Source organism: Amblyomma maculatum, chromosome 5 (assembly GCF_055883805.1).
Source record: "Amblyomma maculatum isolate TAMU_Amacu chromosome 5, ASM5588380v1, whole genome shotgun sequence".
In the NCBI taxonomy this organism is placed as follows: domain Eukaryota; kingdom Metazoa; phylum Arthropoda; class Arachnida; order Ixodida; family Ixodidae; genus Amblyomma; species Amblyomma maculatum.
In genome coordinates, this window is record NC_139348.1 from 99,486,264 (window position 1) to 99,502,116 (window position 15,853).

At 45.7% G+C, this 15,853-nt stretch overlaps 1 long non-coding RNA gene across 1 annotated transcript; it reads left to right on the top strand.

The window, feature by feature from the left end:
- The first annotated feature begins 1,108 nt into the window (after window positions 1-1,108).
- Window positions 1,109-3,883, top strand: LOC146189002 (uncharacterized). The gene is made up of 3 exons (XR_014707621.1): window positions 1,109-1,179; window positions 2,537-2,593; window positions 3,648-3,883. It is a non-coding gene; the product is annotated as an uncharacterized LOC146189002 (long non-coding RNA).
- Window positions 3,884-15,853: the final 11,970 nt, after the last annotated feature.

The window sequence follows — 15,853 nt, forward strand, 5'->3', positions numbered from 1 at the left end:
AGCTGCCTCCGAGGCCGGGATTAGATCCCGCGCCCTTGGGAACAGTAGTCGAGCACCGTAACCACTGCTTCACGCCAGCGGGGTGCAGCTAGATATGAAAGATATTTTTGAGCAGCCATTCAAGTATCAGAAAATGATCTAAACAACGCCATTATAAGCTGTGAAAAGCATTGTGTTGCTCGGATTGTACACCATCCAGGTTTTAAAATATCATTTAACGTTTTTTTCAGAATAGCAGGTTTACCATAATATTAACACGTATAGCATTCAAAACACATCAAATGACAGTTTAGGTAGTTGCGTGTTTTACGACTCAACCTCTGAGCGTCTACTTCGGTCCCGTGATCTCTCAACAGAAACCCGGTTCATTTCAGCGAGGGATATTTGTTGCACGCTCCTTTTCAAGCAGATGTCGCCTTTACAAAATAGTAAAATTGCAGATAATGTATTTTCGCAGATATCAGAAATGTTAAAGAGACTACTATCTAGTATTTTATACTAGCCATCACTCCTTCCTTTACCTAACTTTAGGGCAGTCTCTAGGGATTTCTTATCGGTGTCAACGCTGTCACTGCGAAACATTGTGAATTACATTTTTCAAGCCAAATAACTTTTTCATGATTCAAAGTTTCAATTCCCCTTGTGGCTGCTTCGAAAACATATTATTGTAAAAGAGGATATTCAAGAAGATTTAAATTGCCACCCATTTCTGAAGGAAAGTGCAGTGAGGTGAGCATTCATTAACCGGTATGCTCAGTCGCAACCACAATTGCGTAAATTGTGTCCAATGTTATAAAATGATTTGCAAAAAAAATACCTCCGTCCTTGCCCTGCTGAATTAAAACAATTAACCACTCTCATTTGTAGCGGACGCAAGTGGACTGGAAGCTGCTTCTACGAAACAATTTCGTTTAAATTAATGACATCAGATTTTCGATTGTCTGAAGCAGCAGTATATCAAAATAGCTTTCACAATGCCCTATTTTCAATCTGCCCGCCTCTTTTTACTTACACGAATGCAATCATGACTTGCGGTGTCAGTAAACTTTAATTAATTTTTCTTTTTCATTCCAATCATGACTGAGCCCAGGTTTTTGGGATATATAAACTTAGCTGCACAGGCAGCAGTTCAGTACACAGCTCTTGTGTGAAGTCATATAGCAACGCTACAACCCTTGGGTAAGTCTTACTACTGCGTATAATCTTTTTTCGATCGGAAGCGTTTCCATCTATAAATTTTACCGAACCTATTTAGCAAGGACGCCCCGCTGAGAGAAATCGTTGCTGCTGTAGCCGGCTCCTTGATATTGATGATTGATTCCAACCGGGCGATATTTTGCTGTGTAAAAATGCATTTCTTCAGATTTAATGGACATTCCAGAACAACCAGTAAAGCAGAAGCCGTTGCTGCGCGAGAATGTGAGTGCTCCACAACGCACGAATCCAGGCACCTATATAGGTGTATCATTGCAATGCTTCTCGCTACAGCAGTTTAGAATTAGCCGTGTCGACATGCGGGCCAGCTTATCCCTTCCGTTCCGTAAACAATCCAACCTTAAAGGTGTTCCTGCCGACCTTCCTCCCGCTCACAACAATGATCCGCCAGTCTTTTGATGTGGGCCCGACCGATAACCGGATGCTGCGCTACGTGCGTTTAGTGGTTTTCGCTCCCTCGTTAAAGAGCAATACCGCCAATTGGCAGATAAGACCAAGCATACTTACCGAATACTGATGTCAGCGTCGCATTCCCTTCGCCATCACCGCCATTTGTCATGGCACAGGTTTCCTGAAAGATTTCTCGGAACCGGACCTACAGCGTTGACCGCGGGTCGTTTCCTTAACAGCCTGGTTGGGCGGACGAGCTGTATACTTGACTCTCTGTCAACTCACAACGAATGATGCGATAAGCCACTATGCTTAGCTGTAGCAGTGTTTTATCTAAAAATCATCTGTCTCGCTGAAACGTTTCGCCCATCATAAACTTTAACTTATGGTTACTCATTTTTGCCATCAGCAAGGAATAGAAGAATGTCGTAAGAAATGTAGCAGTCCATTTTTTTTATCATGTACTTAGAGATGAATAGCCAATTTCAAAGGAGGTAAATTTCAAATATTTCCAGATATCATAGTACAATACAAAAAGCGGCCATCTTTTCACCTCACCCTGGAGAAGATTAGGAGGCAAAGTCTAACTTGACGAATTTACATATCACCCTTTCAAAGCAGATCCCATATAATCTCTTGCATTGTCTGTGTTCTGTTCAATAAAGGTGAATTTTCCTGCTTTCATATTTAACGACAATAATTCACAGTTGCCGTAGTAACTAATACACGGATATAAAAATCGCCTTGTATTTTAGAATAAAATTTTTCTGCATAGCAACAGATACGTGGCAATTTGAAGTCTTGGCCGGAAGCACTGTCCTTCATAATCAGTTCAGATAACAATCTACATCATGATGGTACTTCTATAGATAACTAAACACACAGGGTTGAAAACGTTTACAAATTTATGTTATGTTCTTTTTTCTTGCAGGACTCATTGCCATGGCTGGTCTTTCAAGATACATATTTATGGGGGCTTTGCTCTCAGGTATGCGTCTGAGATACTTTGTGTTTAAACTAATATTGTTAATTATCCAAGAATACGCGACAATAAAACCAGAAACAACAGAGAAACCTACAGCTGGGCCGCAAAAGGGGCTTGCTGGAAAAGAAGCTGTTCGAAAATTCCTCCTTCTCCAACCTAAATCGCATGAAAAGTGCTAGTCGTGGAGCATGGTTCTTTCCTAACACGCAACGACGAAATGTACGAACTCCTTCAAAGGACACAATTACCCATGCCAAATAAGTTTGAACTTTTCTGTCTGTCTGATATCAGAAAATTTAAAAAAAAATCACAGAGTATACACAAATTTCAGGCGCATGCTGCGTACGCTATTTGGCGGCAGCCGCAGCGCTTATTGGCAAAGCACGCAATGCGCAGCTTTTCGCGTATGTGTACTATTATTGTAAAACCGTTTGTGATCCTAGTAAGATTGTCACGGAATATCACGTAAATTAAGGCGCGTTAAGTCTACTACATAACATTCGGCACAAATATTTCTCAATATGAAGAACAACGAACTGCTGCTTCCCGCATTAACGAAGAAAATTCTGCTGTCAATGAAGAAAAGAGCGACAGTTAGGTGCAGTCTAAAACAAGTTAAGAACAACATGCAGTCAACTCATTTGTTTTGATATGTTCAGCAACGTGCATTTTTTTTCCAAACGGATTTCTCTTGATTAGAACGTTTATTCGAGAAGGTATCTCTGGAGTTCATTTGAATATTCCGAACACTCGTTATATGGTACTAGTTAATTGATAGTGCAACGTAATTTATTACAAAATTGCTAAGTCTCTGATTTGTGCAAGTTAGTCATGACGCACGTTGACCACTGTAAATTCGTAATATAATTGTTCTCTCCTGCTGGGTGTTTTATGAGGGCCGGTTGATATCAAAATGCAAAATATTCTCTGACAGCTGCACTCTGTGTAAGTGAAGCAACTTCACACACGATATGTAGTACAGAGTATCAAGTGCATTACAAACACAATGCAGTGGTGCGCCAAAAAAAAAAAACGGATTTGCTTTCTGCTGTTCCAGCGGTTCTGCTGCAGTCACTTGTCGGTGCATCGTACTGGGGCGAGGAGCGGAGCTCCCCTGAATCCGAAGCAAGAGTCGACCATGTTGACACTATGTAGGAGTCCATCTCCTAAATCGTGTATTCCGGCCAAGCTTCTGCTCTGGTTTTCCGAGGGCATGTGCTGTCGAAGATAGCACCTGTATTCTCTCCAAACGGAATGCCCTTATGCCCTTTTAAAATAAACAGTCTACTATAAGCTGGTGGCGCTGTCTATGCGTTACTTCGTTTTGAATGCCGGAAATCACAGAAGAGCGGCAAGGACTAGAGTCTAGTTTTACGTTCTGAGGACCGCGCTTTATGAATCATTATATTAGTAGCATTCTGCCTTTCTTCAGTGTTCCTGCCTATTCCAGAAAAACGTGGCATAACGCGTGGAAACTCTTGTGTAACCTTATCGAAGTGACTGGAGGTGATCACCTCCAGCTGACGCGTGGCAGTGCAATACTTATCAGTACCCTCAGTGTCGAAGACCAACGAAGGTACCAAAGTTTAGGCTTAAAAGGAGAACTGCAGATTTATGGGTATTTGTCAGGACAAATGCTGACAATATCGTCTTCATTGACGCTGTTAACCCACTGGATTATCAGTTCGTAACAGAGGCTTAAGGACTGTAACAGGCTCTGACAGCGCTCACAACCCCATGTGAATTTTTAGGCTTAGTATAAGCTGTTTTTCCTTATTTTCCACTGGATGAAGTTTTGTTACGAACAGCTTGGTCCGTAAACAACTATGAAATCCAAATTTCAAAATATGTAGGAGAGCGCTGGAAAAAAATGCCGCTGACGAAGTTTGACGGTTCGCACAATACCTAAGCAATGCACTCATGCTGGGCATATGAGCGATAGGCTATTAGAACCATTCATCAATTTAAGATTTCTTTGACCGAGCCGTGGAAGCCTGTCACTATTTAGAGCTCGACATAAATCACTCGCCTTACGGGGCGGCATAAGAAAGCGTGCCATTTTCCCAAGAGGTCTGGGTCACCTTCTGAAATGGTTTTAGCTTATTAACGTGCCACACTTATGCAAGCACCGCATCATTATGAGCGACAATGAATTTTATACGGAGCGTCTCTAACCGAGCACGCGGGCATCAACCTCCAGCTCAAAGATGCACCGTGACGACTTCATTTAGTCTTCACTATGAATGAGGACCTGCAAGCCATCCAGTCAAAACATAGCATTCCTATTTCATACCGGGAGACAGTACATGTGGCACCACTCCCAAAGAACATGTCTTCAGTCCACAACCAAGGCAGAAGAAAAACAAGAGTGAATTACATTAGGCGCTAAGTGGAACGGAGTCCGAAAATTCTATATGCAGATGCCACTCTACACGAGCATACAGAAATAACAAGAAGAATAAGATTGAGATGGAGCGCATTTGGCAAGCACTCGCAGACTATGACTAGCACCTTATCGGTAGCGCTCAAGAGGAAAGTATACAACAGTTGCATCTTGCCTGTACTCACATATGGGGCTGAAACGTGGAGGCGAACGAAGAGAGTTCTACTTAAGTTGAGGACAACCGAGAGGGCTATGGAACGAAAAATGGTAGGGGTAACATTAAGAGATAGAAAGCGTGCAGAGTGGGTCAGAGAAATAACTCAAGTTACCGACATTCTAGTAGAAATTAAGAAGAAATGAACATGGGCAGGACATGTAGTGCGAAGAGAGGATAACCGATGGTCGCTGAGGGTAGCAAACTGGATTCCAAGGGAAGGAAAGCGTAGCACGGGGCGGCAGAACGTTAGGTGGGCGGATGAGATTAAGAAGTTCGCAGGGGTCAAGTGGATGCAGCTAGCACAGAACCGGGTTAAGTGGAGAAATATGGGAGAGGCTTTCGCCCTGCAGTGGGTATATTCAGGCTGCTGCTGCTGCTGCTGCTGCTGCTGCTGATGATGATGATGATGACGAGCATAAATCGCCCGCAGCAGCAGCCGTAGTGGTTGACTCACACAAAAGTCTACAGCATATACAGCCCGCACTGTATATCACGGAAGCGGAAGTTGCGGCGATCGTGTGGGTTATCACCTACGGAGACGCAACCAACCGAGAGATTCACGCAATCACTGACTCACAAGCGCTGACTCACTGGCTCAAAAAAGCACCCCTGTTGATTCAATTTATTTCGCCGTAGACACTCAAGAAGCTCTACAGTTTTCTAGGGTTGTCTTCGTATCACATTTGTGACGTGGCCTGCGCTCTGAAGTGCGTTCTCAACAAAAACGTCACTTTAGAATTGGCCACCATAGTGAGACGCGTAATTCCGTCAGTTTGTCTTTCTTTTACTATCCAAGCCAATTCTAAGCCACTTCGATCCTGCTACATCAACAGAAGTTCACACGGACGCTATAGAGGAATCAGTTTCGGTGCACTTCTTGTCCAGCACAACGAGGAAGAAAAACTTATTATTTCTTACGCAAGTCGTACCATGACCAAGCCAGAGCTAAATTAGTTACCGAACAGCAATGCCTGGTTGTCATTTCCGCGCTGCATAGTTTACCGTCTTTCAGTGTCGTAATTGATTATTATTCATTTGTTGGCTGCAGAACCTTCCAGCCCCATATGGTCAATTCGCTGGCAGAGCCCGCCGGCTACCGTAATATGAGTTCGCCAGGGGTTAAGAAAGCGGGAGGCGTCATGCAGACGCAAAATACATTTCTACAATGCCAGTGGCCACGACTCGATCCCACAGCTACAATTTTGAAACAAATTTTCGGCCCTTGAGCAGGCTTTCCCCAACCGAAAGATTTCAAGAAAAAAAAAGCAGCAATAGGACAAGATTCTGCAGCATCTATTTGGCACCGCCGATGCCAGCGAAGCTAAAAGCTGATTTTGTGCGTGTCATGACCTCCTACGTAAAAGAGAATCCCATGTCCGCCAGCCATAATACTCGGGGTTCCCAAGACATGTTGCATTGGCATATTACGTGTATGCCCGCTAATCCGACTTCTCGGCATCTGGAAACAGTTCGAACATCCCACCATGATCAAGGAAATTGCTAGTGGTCCAGAATGCGCAAAAGGATTGAACAATGCGAACCCATTTTCAACAAGTGTTAACATCGCAAACATCTCACCACCATTCCATCTGGCTTCCTGCCTTCAGTGTTGGTCCCGTAAGTTTCATTCGATCAAGTGGGCATTCACCTCGTAGGTACGTTTCCGAAGTCCTTGAATGGCAATAGCTGGATTATAATCTGCGCCGAATACCTCACATGCTACTGCCAAATCGCCGCTATTCCATTTTGTAAGGACATTACGCGTCGCCTTTTCTCATAAACGCTGTGATCTTTATACACAGGTCGCCACTAACTATCATCACTAATCGGCGCCGCCAATTCTGCGCTAATTTAGAGCTCATTCGTTTGTGCGCTGTAACTTCCCGACACTCCACGTGATACCAGCTCTAGACAAATGGTTTTACTGTCCGTGTTAGCAGTACCCTTATCAACATGCTAGCCATGTACGTGGACGCAGGGCATAAGAATTGGGAGACTAAACTGCATAAGACGACTGAGTACACCCATTCTTCCTATTGTATGCCACACCACCACACTACTCCTGGGATACCACACTACCATTCTCAATCTGTGAAAATCCCTGCCAAGCTGCGACCCTCTGCCTCGATGCTCTATACTTCTTCTTAAGTTCGTTTTCCAGGAGACCGCCCTGGCTAGGTTTCTTGCTGTATGCGATGACGACTCACCATATGTTTTTTTCTATAATAATGTAATAATCGAACGAATTGTTGGCGCTACCAAAAATAGTGTCTCTGATGCTTTATTGTTCTGATAGGACGACAAGCTGGAAACCTTCGCATCGACGTTATTAAGAAATGTTATGACATCTGGCATCTGATAATGAAGTTAGTCACCTAAAGGTACAAATTCACTGCTGCGGCATTCGACTGCTGTTTAGGGCGTTCGTCTTGTGCCCCCGAGGAGGCGGGATCAATCGTAACCGCAGTGGCTGCGTTCCAACGGGGAAATCGAGGTGCCCGTGTCTACTGTGATTTTACTGCAACCTAAAAAATCCCAGTTGGCCCGAACCCTCCAGAGCATCGTCTCTCAAGCCCTGAGTCGCTTTGGGGCGTGAAACTTGAATGACAAACTTAACCGAGAAGTACAAATTGGAGCTGAATATTTCGCATATCAAAAATGTCTAGGCATTTCATAGCAAATGCACCTGCCATTAAAAAACGTGTACATCCAGACCGACTACGCAGAATGCCAATCTCAGACACTTTCTTTGATAAGACGAAAACACTGTACATGCCTGCATCCGCCAGTGCTCGCTAACTTATTGCAAGCGCTGATGGCAATAATGGTAAATAAGTACATGAATATAAGTAAAAGCAGCATACCAGGAAAAACTACAATAGCGGGTAGATGATCAGTCACCACTTAAGAGAATCCCTTAATTATATTCCCTATGCAACATAACTATTCGGGGAAACAACACTCGGAGCGCGTGGCCGTCGCTGCATGCAGCGCCGCCCGTATTCACAACGCATGTACACTAATTCCCTTCTGCAATAGCATAAGCTGTACATGTTTCTCCAAACACATTTCCCCCTTATCACTTGGTGCTTGAGTTTGTCCTCAAACGTTTTTTTTGCATGTCATTTGTGGTTCACTGTGCGGTTATTATCCTGTGACTTTGTACTCACCTCCCCCTCTTCCCCCCCCCCCCACCACCATCAGCTTTGCAGAAAGTTTTAAGAATTGACCCCCTTAGATATATTCATTATCAGAACCCTTTGCAAAGCCTGTCCCTTTGTAAGGTGTATCTGCACCAAACCCTCTTATGTGGTGACTAATCATCTACCCGGTATTGTAGTTTTTCCTGGTATGCTGCTTTTACTTCTTTTGCAGGCCACAAGAGGCCTGGTTCCAGGCTGAGAAATATGTACTCAAGATTTATTTATTTTTTCACTTCATGACCTACTTCCTTCTCACCCATCCTCCCCTCCACACTCCTTCACCTACTTTCTTCTCACCCACTTTCCCCTCCTAAACTTTTCTTCTTCGGAAGCAAAAGCGTATTTAAACCCCTGCCAGTGATGATCACTTTGCCCAGACGAAAACGAGTCCACTTGTCGAAACGTTGGCTCGACCTGTGAACTGAGGCGTACCCCTTTTACCCCCTTGTTCAGTACTCCTTCATACCGGGTAAACCATCTTCTTCCTTTCGTTCTACCTGTCCCCTTTCAAGATACACGTGTCAGCATCGAACCTGCTTTAGGTGCTGACAATCATCTACTTCGCATATTAGATTTTCTTGTTGCTGCTGCTTTTCTTTTTTTTTTCATGCGATGATGGAAGCACTGGTTCCATGCTCATAGAAATTCATACCCAAGGAAACATTCTTTCACTTCTAGCCCTGCTTCTTTCTCCTCCCCCCCCCCCTCCTAGTTTTTCTTCTTCGGAAGCAAAAGCGTATTTAAAACCTCCACCAATAATTGTGCTGCCCAGATAAAGACAAGTCCCTTTGTCGAAATGTTGGCTCGGCTTGCTAACTGAGGCTCCCCCTCACACTTGTTCAGTGCTCTTTAACCGTACAAGCAAATTCCCCACTTTGATCTAATAGATGTGCCACCTTCATGGTCCCAACAGCACAACAAACTTTGTTTAGACTTGATGTTAAACTCCTCTGTTCATAGTAAAACTCAAGGTGTATCTGGGATGATTAGATTTTTTACTGCTTAGACTGTGCAGCCCTGTCAGGTCAATTTTCAGTCCCCCAATGAGGCATTTACACTGCCTAACTTGACACACAGTACTTTCTGAGAGAATCATTCTTAGCAACAGGTATAAAAAAATAAAGTAGAATAGGTGCCTCTTATAAAGGGCTACAGGTTAACTTAATTTTCATTGCAACAGTTGATCAACACTTACAGGACGGATAAAACACTCAGCACCTCCAGTATTTCCTGCTACTGCAGCAGCCATCCCAGAAGTATTGAAGACGTCAACAAGTTCTGGCAACTCTATAAAACAACAGAACATTACACAAAGAAAACATGAGCAACACTGCGCATCCGAGCTTCAGATGGGTGAAGTTTAAATTTCCCAAACTTATTTAGCAACCGACAGCACAGAGCAACACAAAGATGCTACTCAGCTAGAAATCACTTGCACTATGTCGTGCAGCAACCAACAATGCTACTGAGTAAAACCTATTTGCCTTTGTCAGGGCCTTAGAAAATAACCTTTTTTTCCATTTGCTCCTGCACAAGGTCTGCAGACATAATCAAAAAGGTATCACAGAGTTTAGAAATCGTCCTTGAGGTGGCACCACAAGAGGCAGCTATGTATTGTACAACCAACAGACATATGAGCTACCACTGCACAGCACCAACTATAAGATTGGAATGCAAGGAGGCAGTGTCCATATTCCAGTGCACATAAAGCAATACCTACAGGAAGAAGGTGTGCCTACATACATACCCGCCAGCTGCTCGGTTAAATGGACTCACTTGCTCAAAATAATGCGCAATGGTCTCAACTGCCTCAGATGAAACAGCTAAAGCGAGCGCTCAGATTAAAATATTCAAGGTGCATTCTGAATGAGTGAGCCTAAGAAAATTTGCACTTTTCTTTCTAGATGCAAGATTTCTGGTTCCCAATTCAACGAAAATGTTTGTACTCTAAAAAAGCAGTGGCATACAGTGCTAAGTCTGAACGACAAGCACTGTATCGCAACAGTGCTCAGATAACAACATATTAGCGCACATTATTTGGATTACATAACTGGTATCAAAGCCTCCCTTGACCTTCACCCACTGGAAATTCCGACGGAAAATTGCACAACTTTGTCCTCATTGACCAAACTTGCTCTTAGAGTCGCCACTACGCACTTCTCGTTGCCATTATAATTCAATGAGCATTCAGCGTCTTCATGGTCACACTGGTGCTTTCAACAGGTCCTTTTTCCTAGACCAATTGCAGCATGGAATAAATTACCCGAATCAATTGCCTCCAAGCACGACATTTAAATTTACGACTATACTCGCTGCCCATCTAAACGAAGAACTACAATGGTTTCCTTTCTGTGCAATTTTTATTCTTTCGAGTTTATGTGATTGCGGTCTATGTTGCATTTGTTTTTGCTCTTATACTGCCCATAGTCTGTTTTAGGAGTTTTTGAATTGTGCTCAGGTACAATTTATGGTATTCTTGTATTGCTGTTGTATTACTGCATTGTAGTGCCTGTTCCGTTTTTCATTTACTGACCACTGATACATATATTATCGATCCCCCCCCCCCCCCCGAATGTAATACCCCACTTGGGGCCTTTAAGGGATAGAAAATGATGATGATAATGATTATGAGACAGACTATTTTACTGGCAGAAAATGTCTGCTCTTTTCCAGCTCTTCAACACAGTAAAGGTTATGTGAGCGCATAACGTTTTCTATCACGCAATTAAGACGGGCAGTCTTGTGCTCGTGCCAATAACTTTGGCATGTACGTATACGACATAGTACAGCTAGAAGCAGTATAAGAGAGAACACAGGAGCGCGTGGCCTCCACACTTTGCAAAGTGCTGTCACCGACATGTGATCAGAATCAGCAGTAAAAGCGCATGCAAAGTAAGCTTGGAGGGCTCCTCTTTCCGAGGATGCCCTTTACATTATTTCTTTACACAAAGAAATAAGTGGTCAGTGGTACCATATGATCATGGATTGACCCATGATTTGATGAAGATTGGACACAGACATGGCATCCGAATAGTTCCCTGCGACATAAAACAGAGCCAAAGGCATGTTTGCTCGAGTGAATAACCAGGAGTTTAAGTCTAGGTGCCAAACTGCGCACCGGACAAGGTACTCCGATTGTATCCAGGGGATTGTCTACCAGATTCCCTTACATTGTGGGAACCAATACTTGGACAAACAGTAAGATTCATTAATGACAAAATTAGAGAGCACGCTGCAGCAATATCGGAGAAGTCAGACACCAACCTCGCAGTGCACTGCAAAGGCTGCTTTATTTGTATTTGCAAAGACCAAAAATGTCCAGCTGGCCTTCACAATGTGAAGGTTTTGAGAAGGAATAAGGACAGGTTAACAAATGAAATTTTCGAAGCACGTGCAATCAGGAACTCGGAAGACGAATGTGTTACCACGCCTTCAGTGGTACTGTTAAAAAGGAATTAGATTACGCTTGTTGGCAGGATGTTAAAGATAAGGAATAAGTTAGCTGCAGAGGTAAAGTGAAGGGAGAAAAGATGCGCGGGTTAAGATCAATATAGTTGTCAGTGCAGCGTTGTCTTTGTGTCTGTGTGCGCTTCTTCGGTTTTGTTCCCCTGCTCTGCTGCCTTTGTCCTAGATGTTACACTAACTAGCTCAACGTTCTACTCTACTATTGTTCAACTTGAAATGTGGATTTAATAGATGGTTTGAAGGTCTAGCGCTGGCAGTAAATCGGGCACAGCAGGATCGGGATACCAGCCGCAGGGCGCAGCTTCAGCGCGAGCGAGATGGGCGCCGGAGCCCAGCGATGGTGATGGCAATGCCGCAGCGTTTTCAGTTCTTTCTCTTCTTTACATTTCCCCCGCGTGAAGAAGTCGCCATCCTGGCGACTCAGGGAGAAGAGACGACCAGAGGGTGGCTTGAGGCGGCTAATATGGCTTGAGGCGGCTAACGTGGACAACCTCGCGGCCGCGACGGCGGTGGTCGGAAGAAGGGGTGACTGGCTCGATGACGTAGTTCACAGGGGATGTGCGTTCCAAGACGCGATAAGGTCCATGGTATTTGGTGTCTAGTTTTTTGGTGGCAGGAACGCATAGCCAAGCGAAGCTGTCGGCCAGGAACGTGGGAGCAGGGGTATCGGTATCATGCTGATCTTTGCGATAGCCTTGAGTGTTGCAGGTAAACGTGCGAGCTAGCTGACGGCATTCCTCGGCATTCTGTGCAATATCTGACAAAGCACTGTACTCAGAGGCATCTGGATGGTATGGCAAAATTGTGTCCAGAGTACAAGATGGTTCACGGCCATATAAGAGAAAGAAGGGCGAAAACCCAGTTGTTGCTTGGGTGGCAGTGTTGTACGCGAACGTTACGAATGGCAGTACCTGGTCCCAGTTGGAGCTTCCCGATTCAGATGTAACATACATTGCGAGCATGTCCCCAAGCGTACGGTTGAAGCGCTCCGTGAGGCCGTTTGTTTGTGGGTGGTACGGAGTTGTAGCCCGATGTATCGATTTACAAGACGACAGGAGCTCTTGAACTACTTCGGAAAGAAAGACACGACCTCTATCACTGAGTAGCTCGCGAGGGGCGCCGTGTCGAAGAATGAAGTGGTGCAAAAGAAAATGGGCTACCTCTCGGGCTGTCGCCGCGGGAAGTGCAGCAGTCTCGGCGTAACGGGTTAGATGATCGACGGCGACGATCACCCATCGACTACCAGCGGCACTGCATGGTAGCGGACCAAAAAGGTCGATTCCCACGCGATCAAACGGGCGAGCTGGACACGGTAAAGGCTGGAGAGGGCCAGCGGGGTGGCGAAAAGTCTTGCGTTGTTGACAGGCGGTACAAGAACGAATGTAGCGCCGTACGAAATTGTACATTCCCCGCCAGTAGTACCTCTGACGAATTCGATCATAGGTTTTCAGCACGCCGGCATGAGCGCTTTGCGGGTCAGTGTGATGGTGGGCACAAACCTCGGAGCGTAGGTGGCGCGGAATGACAAGAAGCCACGTTCTGCCGTCTGAGTTGTAGCTCCTTCGGCAGAGAAGGCCGTCCCGAATGGTGAAATGGGAGGCCTGTCGGCGGAGTGCCCGAGGATGCGTAGCCGCGGAAGTAGTGCCAAGGATATCTAGCAGGTTAGAGACCCAAGGATCTTGTCGTTGCTTGAAAGGCATATCCTCAATGGTGAGTGCTGACAAGGATGCTTGAGGAGGGGACGATGAGTTAGGCGAGTGCACCGGTGACCGAGAAAGAGCGTCGGCGTCAGAGTGCTTGCGGCCAGAGCGGTACACTACACGGATGTCGTATTCCTGAAGCCTGAGAGCCCAGCGCCCGAGTCGGCCAGACGGATCCTTGAGAGACGCGAGCCAGCAGAGAGCGTGATGATCTGTAACTACCTCGGAGTGGCCGTATAAGTAAGGGCGGAACTTCGTTATAGCCCACACGATTGCTAAGCACTCCTTTTCGGTAACGGAGTAGTTGGATTCGGCTTTGGTAAGAGCACGGCTTGCGTAAGCGACAACGTATTCGGAGAAGCCAGGCTTGCGCTGGGCGAGGACGGCGCCGAGGCCGACACCACTGGCATCGGTGATGGTAACCTTATTACGCCGTCGGGACGATGCACCGTAAGGTTTAAGGTTAAATGAACGTACCTACCCTATTACAAAAACCAGTGCCACTGGGAGCCAGCGCCCCAGCGCCATGCCTGATTATGGTCCCAGTATGACGCTGGACACTGGGCGCGCTGGGACGCGGCATACTGGGACGCTCCGCTCTGGCGGCACTGTTCGCCCGGAAAAAAAAGGCGTGGGATAAAAATTAAAAAGTAACGAAACAAGTTAGGTACATAAAAAAACCTTAAAAAAGTAAAAAAAAAGAAAAAAAAACAGTTCACCAAGCGTGCCTCTAACTAAGTCCGTATGTACATTCCAATCACTAGCTCAGCACGCTAACCACTCGGCCACGCCGAGAACTGGATTTTCTGAAAACATTTCTGCATTTTATGTCAGGACCCGCATTTATAAGGTTGGGACTTCATGTTTCGCAGTCTACAGGCCATTGCTACCGCTCTAACAATTGCAACTTCATGATCATTTTAGATTGCTGTCTGCTCTCACGACTTGCAACTAATGTTCTGGGTGCCTATGCGTGCTATTTTGTGCACTGGAATCATTTTAACATGTGGAGTTGGACATCGCTGGCAAATTTACCAACGCTGGCTTTTGGGTGGTGCTCTGCTACCGTGGGCGTAATTTTCGCTGAACACGGAGCTTTAGTAGAAGCCTTCAAGGAAAAACGTGCAACCAAGCTTCAATACCGGCAAGCGCCGCAGCGATGACCCTAATTGCGTGTAACTAAACCTTACTTGTATGTAAACATTGCGGGAAGCGTTGCGATGACCGAGTGCTCGGCTGCTTGTGCGCAGAGGAAGAAGGAGCGCAAAAGCTTGAGAAACACGCCAAATATTACGTACTACACGCGCTGTATGTTGTTGCTTTTTCTCTCATGGACCCATCGCTCGGCAAACTACTCTCTTCCTCGTTTTAGTTTTTCTTTCTGCTGTTGATACTGGGCCGTGGTGCAGGCTACGCTCGCCTACGATTGAGCCCGCATTGAACATTTTGGCAGTAGTCATTGTGTTAGAGTGCCCTTAAGATCAGCTGTGAAGCTGGTTATGCATGGTAGCCCACATTATTCAATTGCAGCTTTAGTAGTGCGTTAATCGTCAGTCTGTCATGAGATCGAGGCGCGGCGATCGTTGTCGCTCTCGAAACGCTCGAAACGACCTATCGAAACATGGAAACTCTAGAAAAAAGATACTGCCTTTGTTTTCTTACAAATGCGCAACGACTTCGCAGCAAAAAAACGCTTGCTTGAACCATATTTTTCATATGCCCCCCGATGGTCGATTGAAAGTACGCTGTTGCCCTGTTGGCCCCTGAGGGATGCTACTCCGGCTGACGCCGCAGGCCGCACCGGCTATACTGGGGCACTGGGACCAGTGCGGCCCAGCGCACATACAGCGCTTCTCCCAGTGCATCGCGGATGCCAGCGACACACCCAGCGTCAAACGTCTAATCCCAGCGTTTTTCTCCCATCGCACCAGTGCAGCCAGTGTCTTGCCGTTACTGCTCCAGTGAATATCGCAAACCTCCAGCGTGCCCAGCAGATCCAGTGCAAAGCCAGCGCGAAAATCTTACTGGTTTCGCACTCGAGACGCTGGTTTTTGCAATAGGGTACCCTACTAGCTTCGTCGTCCTAGAGCACTGTTCCCGTAATGTGATTTTAGGCAATAATTTCCTGAGCGAGAATCGAGCGGTCATCGGCCTCAAATCCAAACTCATCAAGCTCTCGGCCGACAAAGCCATACCTGCTACGGGAACATCGATGCATCAAGCCGCTCTCAACGTCCTCGACGGAAAATTGACTGTACCGCCCCGATCAAGCGTCATCGTTCCTGCGGTTACGAA